The 11,322-nt window shown below is 48.8% G+C and overlaps 1 protein-coding gene across 3 annotated transcripts in view; it reads right to left on the reverse strand.

The window, feature by feature from the left end:
- The window catches only part of MINAR1 (membrane integral NOTCH2 associated receptor 1), a 41,491-nt gene extending 35,844 nt beyond the window's left edge, over nt 1-5,647 (reverse strand). For 2 of the 3 annotated variants that reach the window (XR_010932818.1, XM_067698728.1), the window contains exon 1: nt 5,560-5,647. The gene's annotated coding sequence lies outside the window, so the exon portion shown is untranslated. Of the gene's footprint in view, nt 1-4,226; nt 4,414-5,559 lie in introns of those variants that run through there. The other variant, XM_067698733.1, reaches the window with a different exon arrangement.
- Nucleotides 5,648-11,322: the final 5,675 nt, after the last annotated feature.

Here is an 11,322-nt window from a genome sequence, read left to right on the forward strand (position 1 = left end):
GAAAAGCCTGCCGTGAAAGCTCCCGTCGGCTGAGAACATGGGACAACAGAGCCCCAGAAGAATCATACAGTAATCGTGCTCAACACATCACGCACTAAAGATGGCATTAAATGGTGTCTGTGTGTGTGTATGTAGTGCATTCAGCAGGTAGTTCTCGAACTTGGATAAAAAAGGAAACAACAGCATGTCACAGCCGTATGACACTGGCCCTGCAGCTCACTCCACTAACTCCCCTACATTTCATTCCAAGCTCACAAAATAGCTCCTTTTTTTTTGCAGTATGCGGGCCTCCCACTGCCGTGGTCTCTCCCGTTGCGGAGCACAGGCTCCGGACACGCAGGCTCAGCGGCCACGGCTCACGGGCCCAGCCGCTCCGCGGCATGTGGGATCCTCCCGGACCGGGGCACGAACCCGCGTCCCCTGCATCGGCAGGCGGACTCTCAACCACTGCGCCACCAGGGAAGCCCAAGAGCTTCTTTTTATTATCTGCCTTCTAATGGGCATTTCTCCCTGACCGGTGAACACACTTAACGATTCACTTTCTTCCCACTAACCTATTAAGCCAGCGTTTTATGTCTTATGCGTCAGGCCTTTGGTTATCACGGGTCCTTCTCTAAAAGACTGGCCTGGGTATATTAGCAAATGAACTCTGCAACCAGCAAAGATGACAACACATGCCTCAATCACACCAAGGTTCTAATCGCCATGAAGCCCTGTCTCAGCAACCTCTGGCCTTCCTGGATAACACTGCTATGCTGATGTGTTCTGATCCCAGACCAGCATTATCCTAAGCTCTTTACACGTTGCATCCATCAGGATAGGCTAGGTTATGCTGCAGCAGGACTGTCCCCAGATTCCAGTGGCTTAAAACACCAGTGGTTTATTTCTTATCCATGGACATGACCAAGGTGAGTCAGCCAGGGGCTCTGCCCCACATCACCTTCAGCCTGGGGCCCAGGCTGAGGGGCAGCCCCAGTGCAGCTTATGGGATCTTAGCTCCCCGACCGGGGATTGAACCCAAGGCCACAGCAGCTTGAAAGCTCCAACTCCTAACCACTGGACTGCCAGGGAAATCCCATGGAACTTTGACTGTCCTGGAGCAGAGGAAAAGGGAGAACAAAGAAGTGAGGCATCTGCTAACCCTGAAAGCTCCCAGCCAAACAAGGCACAAGGCCACATCTAATTTCATGTGGCCAGGGAACTGCAATCCTCCATGTTCCCAGAAGGAGAGACAGTCAGACTCTTTATTAGCAGAATAATAACCACCATACGCGTGGTGCTGCTGACCTCTTAGAGCAATCGGTTCCCAACTTGAACTAGTTTAAAGGTTTTTCTTGCAATGAGCCAAAATCTGTCTGTGCTAGGCAGCAACAAGTCTATCAAAGTCCCTGCCCTCCTAAGGTTTATACTGCAGTCGTTCCATCCATTAGTCCCTGTTCGGTCAGAATAACTTTACGCCCTCACTTTCTTATCCATGCAGCAGGCATTTACTAAGTACCTACGTACCTGCCAGCTACTGTGCTCTGTTTAGGAGCTCTCGGGCTGGAGACGTCCTGATCTTCCTGGAGCCCACGTCGTAGGGGGTTAGCTAGCCATCGAAGAGGACCAGGCGCCAGATCCTCCTTAATAACACAGAACTAGGCGACCACAGTAGTTCATTTCAAACACTCAGAGGGGGAATATGGCACATTCTGGAGAGAAGGCTTCTAGGGGTTCTCTTAACTGTGTTCTGGGGTGCCGTAAACGGTTCCAAGAGGGTGCTTCAGACATTACCTTGGGAATGAACAGGCTGCCATGTCCCACCCTCATCTTTAATCTGTTTCATATACTTAACTTTCATATAAGATTTAACTTAAAGAGTTCTACGCTTAAAGAGCTCTACTCTTAGGGAGAGAGAAGGAGGGGAAAAAAATGAATGGTCTAGTCTGATGCTCTGTCATTTTATATAAACATGCAGAAAAGTTAAGTAACTTACCAGGGTCATAGCGTGAAGTTAGAAGCATACCTGAGGCTGGCCACCAGCTGCCTCTGCCTGTCTCTAAACTCCATACCCCTCTTTTTTTTTTTTTTTTTTCCAATTTACACCAAGTCTGCAGGTAAGCTCCAAATGTCAGTGGGAAAAGCTAATCAGTGGGCTTTAGCAGCACAGCCACAGAGGAATCTGGAGCCTTTCCCGGCTACTTTGAGAACACACATCACCACTTGGCAGAAGCAGGGAGCAGGGTCTTCCCCTTCCTTCTCTTGGTTATCAAATCCCTGCCCCCGCAAGCACAAAGCCATAGATGCAACACTGCCTTCTGCTTCACCTTTGTCAAGATTTGAGAAAGGGCTTATTCGGGGACTCCTGAGTGAGAAAACCCCCAGACCAGTTCTGTGTGCAGTGGGTAGAGACAGGACAGACATCTTAACCTCACAGAGGCAACTGAATGTCTCGGAGGGAATATCAGAGGGTTAATAGCTACAAAAGCTTTGGAAGCTGAAAAGATGTATCAATTTTGTCTCTAGCACTGGCCAGGAAAAAAAAAAAAAAGGACTTTATATATGTAAAATTCAAAAAGAACACATCACCAACAAAGAAACCTTTGTCTGTCTCCCAAGTATTAACTGCTGTACAACACTTCCTCACCAAAATCATCAGAAATGCAAATACACTGTTTGAGCTATTATTTCCCTGGCCATTTATTTGCACACAGACTCAGATTTATACAAACCTCTCAGACACGCACAATAAAAATCAGACTCTATTGACCAGACATTTAAGGTTTTCCTTCCAGGTTCCAGTAACCTAAGAAAATCTCTAAATGTGTTCTTTCTGCAGACTCCCCCTTCTGTCTCCTGCTCTACCTTCCTCTGATACACAGAAAGAAAGCCCCTAACGGGGAGGTGTACAACTCTCCCTGCAGCAGCAGGCACCCTACTCTCTTGAAGCTCCTTCTGTTATTTCAACTGTCCTCAAAATACTGCTGCGAGGGTCGCATTCCAAAAGACATCCTGCGGCCACAGCTGTCTGCTGTCTTCTACCTGCAGAGCGGACTCCAGGGATGCTGGTGGTCATAGAAATGGGAAGGAAGGGTCATTTACCCAACTTTTCCATCTGGGGGAGGCGGTGGCGACAGTTTGTTTGCTGGAGAAAGGGGTGCATACCTGGCTCGATACCCTGCTGCCAAACCACTCCTGGCAACTCTCTATGCCACGCGTAATATCGCAGCCAGCTGGGGCAGTGAAGCTCCCAATCACAGCCATGAGGGCGGCAGCATGGACTTTGCCCCTTGCACAAGACAAATGGGCTAGAAGCCTCTAAGATAGATCTCTATTTTTTTTTTTTTTTGATCTCTATTGTTTATCGCAGAGACTCTGGATCCCCCAGCTGAGGTCTTCCGCAAACGATACTTAATTCCCACTGAAAAGTGTGCCTGAACCCAACCACCTTACACAACAGTTTAATACGGCTACAGTCTTCCAGCAAAACAATGCTGCATTGGGCACTGTTCCAGTGAAGCGGCTCAAATGCCGCCAGAAGCTCCCGGCACCCTTGAGAGAGTAGACAAACGGTTACCCTGGCTGGATGTGGTAGCCCGGAGGAATACTCGCTTAAAGAGGGAGGGCGGAACAGGTAGGGAATGCTGCAGATGTACGAGGTAGACAGGGTGTGAGTGCACGCTCCTCACCCGCCAGGCCTGGCTTCTGTGTTTCTGGCAGGTGAAGTTGAACATCCTTATCTCCTCGGGAAGAACAACGGTCCCATTCCACGTCAACGTGACTGGAAATCTCAATTTAAGAATTGGAGGCACTGGTCGGTCCAGCTGGGGTTCGTCCAGCTTTCCGTCTTACTTTGCGCCTCTGATGTGTCAGGCTTTTTTGCACACAGTGCTCGCCTATTTAACCCTCAAGACACCGTTTTCTACAAGGGAATTTTCAGCCATGAAAACTTGCCCCAAACTGCATGATCCTTTCCCGTTGACTCGCTTAACGAAGCCCCGATCTCTCCACCAGGTTTGGTCAAGCCCAGCACCGCACACACACCTTGCCCATCACAGCGCCCAACGCTGCGGCCCGCAGTGCTCCGGGGCCGAGGGGAGGCGGGGAGGTGCGCCCGCAGCCCCAGACCTCACACCCCGCGCGCGTGTGCGGCGAGCCGCGGGCACACGGCGTACACACCTCGCACCGGCACACTCAAGTACACGTGCGCTCCCGTCCCCCGCCCGTCCCGGGCTCTCCGAAGTTACCTCCGAGGCTCCCCCGGCGCCGGGCCCACGCCGCCCTGCGGGGCTCCCACTTCTTTCCCGCCGGGGTCAGCCCGGCCTCAGACGCCGCGGCTCGGGAAGACTCCGGAACCCGCCGGGCCCCGCCGCCTCTCGGACACCCCGGGGTCCGCACCAGAGGCCGCACCCCGGGGGCTGGGGCGGCTGTGGCGTCGGCCGCCCCGGGTCGGGCTCTGCCTTCACCTGCGCGGCGCCCACCGGGCTGCGGCCGGGACTGGGGCCGGCGCACGGCGGCGAAGGCGGGCGCTCGGGCTTCTCCCGGGCAGCGGGCGGACGGCACCGGCTCGCATGGCTCTCTGGCTCGCAGCGGCCCCGGGACGTGGCCTCAGCCCCCGGGCGGCCCCAGCCGCGGTCTTTGTGTCTCGGCCGGCGCCGCCGCGTCACGGGCTTGCGGGCGGTGAGCGGCGCGGCCCGGGAAGCGGGCGGCAGAGAGCTCGGCTCAGCTTCCTCATCTTCGCCCGCCCGGGGCGCGCTGGCAGGCAGGGCGCACGGGCAGCGACTGCGCGCACCCGGGGGACGGAGGGGGCGGGCCCGGGAGGGGCGCGGCAGACGCGCCGAGTGGCTGCCTGTCTGGAGGCTGCGGCCGGGTAGGGCGGGATGGGGGCCCAGCCAGAGCTCGGGGAAGGCGACGTCCGCTCGGTCCCGGGTCGCGGCTGCAGCTCTGGGGGTGAGCGAGCCGAGGCTGTGCGCTGGAGGGAGCCCGGCGGCCGGAGCCGCCAAAAGGGTTCGCGTCTCCCCGCTCCCCTAAGCTGAAGGTGACTGCGGCCCCCAGCGGCCAAGCAGGGGCGAACGGCGTCCTCGCTTCTCCTCTTCGCCGGTGCACTCGGCTCACCCTTCCCCGGCCTCCGACTCCGCAGTCCTTTGCAAGGCCAGGGCAGAGTGGTCACTTCGCTCATTGATTTTTCCTCTTGGCTGCACTGGGCTTAAATGGTACCCAGATTGGAGCGACTGGCAGTCACGTGATCACCCCCTCCCCAAACACGCACAAATACACAAACACACACACCCCCAAGCCCAGGGTTTCCAAAAGTCAAATTGGATACATCCATTAGAACTGGAGGCCTTCTGCGAGTCGCCCGGCGCGCTGCAGTGGGGCTGAAACGCAGCAGCCGCCTCTGGGGCCACCATCTATACGGATCCTGTCCCTGCGGCTGGGGAAGCTCCAATGAACAGCACTTTGGGTCCCCTCGTCAAGAAAAGAGCAAAAAGAGTGTAGTTGCAGAACCGACAGATCCCATTGCAAAAGGAAAGCAAAGGCCCCTACCGAGTCGCGGAACAGAATGGCTGAGGAGCTTACCTCCGCGGGGACAGAGCCCTCTCCCAGGGCCGCAGTCGGTGGCTTTTCCGGGAGCGCAGCCAGGATCCCAGCTCAGACGTTTGCTACCTGTGGTCTGAGCGCCGGCCCCGGGGCGGGGGCGGACTCAGACGTGTTTCAGCCTCCCTTCTCGCGCTGCCTGGATGTCGCTGGCGACAGCGCTCTAAAAGTGAACCTGCTAATAAATGGATACTTTAAATAATGCCTGATCGGGGTGATACGTGCTGACTACTTGATTTTCTCAGAGCTCCTCACTGCCCGACGTTTAAAATCCATTTGCCTCTTAGTACCTCTCGTGAGGCAAGTTGAAACCCCTTCTATAGAGAGGGGGAAAGGATCTGAAAGGGTAAGATGGGAGCAAAGTTTGTCTGATTCATTCTACCTTGCCCCGGAGATTTAAAAATCGTAAATAGTACTGCCTGTCTTTTGTTGCAATATTGTTTTTGGCAAAAAGAGACGTAAGTCCAAGGAATAAAGTGTGTCAAGGTAAGAGGTCTAGTGATAGCTGAAGTGACCTTGAGCCTCTCAGGATCCTCATTGCTCCTTGAGTTCAGAGGAAAATTATTTGAGACCTAAGCAAATTTTTATATATATATATATAATATATATATATATATATCAATAAGTGTTACTTTTTTCTTGTTCTTTCTCCCATTTCTCCACAAAATACCACCATAGACACTAAGCACTGGGAGGAAAAACCAGAACTTTGTAAAGGTGAGAAGGGACAAAATGGACAAAAGTGAGAAAAGGTGAGAAGGGACAAAAATCTTCTTTTCTCTTTAGTTCAGCTGAGGCAGGCTAGAGATTGATTTAAATTTTTTTCCAGAAGAACTGTTTGGAAACCAACGTTTTAAACTTAAAACAGCGTAAAATGAACATGCGGAGTGTAGATCTCAGACCCTAACATCACTAGATTCTACCCAGAAGGTGGCTAGTTGTATCCATAGTTACAAAGGACTTTCCCTCCTGGCTCCCAACTTCCCTAAGCCTGTCCCAGAAGCCTTGGGAGGTAGTCCTCTCACTTTCTGGTTGGCCACCCGCTTTGGCATTACTCTCTGGACAGAGGCTGGAATTCTATGAGTCCCTTTACTTTTCTACAGACACAAGGGACATCCTGGTACCCATGCCATCTTGCCCTCCTGGGGAAGAGTGAAGGTCATTTCTCTGCATCACTCACTGTGCCAGAATGATACCAAACCGTAGTCACCATTTCTCTGTGGACCCAAAGCATAAAGTTGGGGGAAAATGATATAAATTCATAGCACTACACTCCCAGGGTAAGTAAAATTTCGTTGTTGCTGTTGGGTTTTTTTGTTTGTTTGTTTTTCCTTTTCTCGTCTGGAGAACAGAAGGAGACAGAGGAGGAGATGGGGGACCAGGCACCAGACCACAAACAGAAATGGAATCAGCACCCGGAAACCATCCAGCCTCCACTTTTTTTTTTTTTTTTTTTTTGCGGTACGCGGGCCTCTCACTGTTGCAGCCTCTCCCGTTGCGGAGCACAGGCTCCGGACGCGCAGGCTCAGCGGCCATGGCTCACGGGCCCAGCCGCTCCGCGGCATGTGGTATCTTCCCGGACCGGGGCACGAACCCGTGTCCCCTGCATCGGCAGGCGGACTCTCAACCACTGTGCCACCAGGGAAGCCCCAACCTCGACTTTCCCCCCACTTCTTATGGAGTCCCTCCCAGATCCCCACATTGCATTTCTTAATATCATTGGTAAAGATGTGAAAACCCAACATGGTGTAAGAGAAACAGCCCTAAATTTGGAATCTGAAGATCTGATTATAGACATCCATTAAATGATATAAACTACCTGTGTGAACATGGACAAATTACGTGGCTTGTTTTCTATCCTTTAACACTTGAAATGTCGGATTTTACTTACGTTTAATATGTGGGCTGAGAAACATGGTTTCCCTCAGACAGAATCCGAGCTTGATTATGAAACCTTCAGCAGTCTATGGGGATCCCCGTGACCCAGTCTCAGTAAAGTATCCTTGTCAATGAAACACAGTCCAGCAGCCAAAAGAAATGTATCATTAATCAAGTCCTTCATCCGAATTTCTCAGGGACTAACATCTTCCTCGCTGTGTCTTCTGTAATTCCTTCTTACCTCAGCTGTTTCAGAGTCTCTTTCTCACCGATATCCTCCAGATACTCTCTAAGTACATAGCATACATCTTTCTGCTTCTCCCCCTTCCTTCCCTTACTCTGCAATGTAGATCTACCTATTTTCTCCTCCTTCTAGACAGGGAAAGGGAAAACTGTGGTCGAAATCAGAATTCTCTTTAGTGATAGAGGTAGGGGAGAAGGCTGTGTATATTCACACATTAATACCTTTTGGTCCATCATAATTAGATCTCCTCTGGGTACATTTTAAGTATATTGAAGTATTAGAAAAAGACACTGGATGTGGTATCATTAGGCAAACATTTTTATCTCCAGCTCACCTGCTGACTTGACACACACAGTTTCTTAACCTTTTCTGAGTTTCTGTTTCATCATCTCCAGAAGTGGAATAGGAACCTTCATAGTTTCATTGGGAAGACCAAATAAGTGCAAAGTTGGAAGTATCATAATAGGCACTCAGCAGATGTTTGTGGCTTTTCAGATGGCAGGAAGGAAAGAAGAAAAGAAAGAAGGAAGGGAGGGAGGGAGGGAGGGTGGAGGGGAGGGAGAAGGGAGGAAGGAGAAGGCCTTGCATCTTGTGCGTCTAGACAAAATCTTGTTTGTACCAAAGAACAAGAAATTGAAGCACAGGGAAACTGTTCCCTCCTCTGGCCTGAAAGGCTGAGCTGTAATCTACTTCTAGATCCCGAGAGGAGATGTTGCTTTGCTGGCCTGACAAAATGGCAAACAGCACAATAAAAAACATCATGCCCCTGGCATGGGTGCCCCATGGCTAATGCTTGGCAACCCAGAGTCCTGACTGGCAATGAGAGGTTGGCTTTCCACTCTTGGAAATTCTCATACTCTGGAAGTCTCAGGGGTGCCCAGAAGAGAGTCCCTGAACACTGTCCTAACTGCTAGGTTTTATCCCCTCAAAGAGTGAGGCTTCTGGGAGTGAGGGAGGAAGGTGGTAAGAAGGGAAAAGGAGTTCTGTCCATGGTTTGAGTGGTTTTTAAAAATTATCTATCTATTTATTTATTTATTTTTGGCGGCACCATGTGGCAGGTGGGACCTTAGTTCCTCAACCAGGGATGGAACCTGGGCCCCCTGCAGTGGAAATGCAGAGTCTTAACCACTGGACCACCAGGGAAGTCCCTGAGTTTTTTCATTTCATTGTGTGAGATGGGAGAGGAGAGAGACCAGGTGCTCTGGAACAAGGGTGAGTGGGGAAACCAAGAGCTTTTGGGCATCGCAGTCTGGGGGACACAATGCCTCCTAATTGCCTACTGATTTGCAGGGTCCGGATGAGATAAGAGTCACGCATTGTTACAGAAAAACTATGACTCCTTCTTACTGAGACCATAATCACACAAGGATGTTTAGACAATCCCTAGATGTTATTGCTTATGGTAGAAGATGAGAATTGAAATATGAATCCCCGAGGGAAATAATTAGGCTTTTCTTCTATTTCTTTTCAACAGCACCCAAGTATCTGACAGCACCCAATTTACTTGGAAAGCAAAAGGATGACTTTTTGTGCATTCTGATCACTATGTATCCCAGGCAGTGAAACAGTGCCTGAAACATAGTTTGGGGCTCAGCAAATATTTTTCAAATGATTTAGGTGTTCTTAGAAAATTATTTAACATGAATCTCATTCGTTTTTAAGTCCCCAGATCCAAGTAGAAGGATTGGCACACAGTAGGTGCTCAGCCTGTCTGTAGAATCAGCTCTATATTTCCACAGTGTTTTATCTGGGCAGTTCCCAGCCCAAGCTTGATGTTAACCTCACAGTATCCTCGTGATGTCAGGGAGCAGGGGTTTGGTTTATATGTTTGTTGTCTTATCATGGCTTGACAGACAGGAGAAGAAAGCCACAGCGCTATGTATGAAATGACTCCACCAAGGTCATCCAGAAAGTAGGAATTCTCTAATGCTGATCTAACATTTTCTCCACTTGACTGAACTTCAAAAAGAAACTGGATTTCAATTCAGCCAACCTAAATAATATTTCCTGACAAAGAGGAGTTCATTGAAGGGAAACTCATTGGAGAAGAGTACTTAAGAAAAATCCATTTATGCTGTACTTGAATTGCTGGCATTTCAGGTGCTATTTTGTGAGCAGATAAAGGCTGGCCTCTCTAGCTGAAAGTCTGGTAACTAAGCCTCATTCTGAGATCACATTATTTCCCTGGAGTTATCTGGATCCTTGAGATAAACAAAAATATTTTTAGGGTTGACACAAATGGGCATGCCTCCAGGTTTCTACCGAAATAACCATCTCCTTTAGCATGTCAGGGATGTCAGGTTACTGGACAACTTGAATCATCCAGAATTATCAACCAGCTAAGCAAAAAGAAAGGCAGCTTTGTGAGCACTGGATCACGGCGGGGTATGCACCTGTTTATTCCTTGAAAACACCGAGTGCCACAATGTGCCAGGCCCTCTGTTAGCTGTCCCTGAGTGCAGAGATGTCACCAAGAGCTGACAGTCATTTGGAATTTAGTACATGCCAGATATCAGTTCTGAGTCTTACCTTACCTAATCCATACAAGAATCCTGTAAGATGGATAATACTATTATCCCCATTTACAGATGGAAAATTGAGGTGCATAGAGGTTAATTACTTCCTGAGGTCACAGACCTGGAGCAGGGATTTGAGCCTAGGTAGTCTGACTCTAGAACCTATGTTTTGAACCTTTACACTATACTGAGATGAGTGACATATGGCCCTCAAAAGTCTCACTGTCCACTGGGAAAGACAGATGCCAAGAAGTCCTTATAATTCAGGGTGATCAGTGAGTGCAGAATGGCATGGGGACACCGAGGAGGCGAGGCCATCGAGGAGTCATGGGAGTGGTACTTTGTTTATTGTTAAATAAATTGTTTAATTTATTGTTTTAAATAAGTAATACATTTACAACAGACAACAGTGCAAAATTTTACAATATTCTAAAGATACCAACCAGTTACCCTGTCTGGAGACAGCTGACTCACCAGTTTCTTACTTGTCCCTCCAAAGACAGACTATGAAAATAAAAGTAAATCAGCATAGTCTTTTATTTTTTTACACAACGACAACATTCTATACACGTTTTCTTATAAATTAATTTTTTTCACCATCAACAAGATATTTGGGGGATCAAACATCTATCAAGCTCCCTTCTTTTTTTAAATTAAACTTTTTATTTTGAGATATATGTAGATTTACATGTAATTGTCTTATTCTATTTTATGGTTGCGTAATATTCCATTGTACAGATGACCATAATTTATTTAATGAGTCTCCATGAATGGATATGTAGGTAATTTCAAAAGTTCTACTATTAAAACATTGATACAATGAATATTCTTGGTCAGATGATTTCACACCTTTGAGAGTAAACATCTGTAGGATAAATCCTCAAAAGTAGAACTGATGAGTCAAAGGATAGATGTAATTTAACTTATCAATATTAAAAATTTACCCTGCATCTCAATAGATGCAGAAAAAGCTTTTGACAAAATTCAACACCCATTTATGAGAAAAACCCTCCAGAAAGTAAGCATAGAGGGAACTTACCTCAACATAATAAAGGCTATATATGACAAACCCACAGCCAAAATCATTCTCAATGGTGAAAAACTGAA

Source organism: Pseudorca crassidens, chromosome 1 (genome assembly GCF_039906515.1).
Source record: "Pseudorca crassidens isolate mPseCra1 chromosome 1, mPseCra1.hap1, whole genome shotgun sequence".
Taxonomy (NCBI): Eukaryota; Metazoa; Chordata; class Mammalia; order Artiodactyla; family Delphinidae; genus Pseudorca; species Pseudorca crassidens.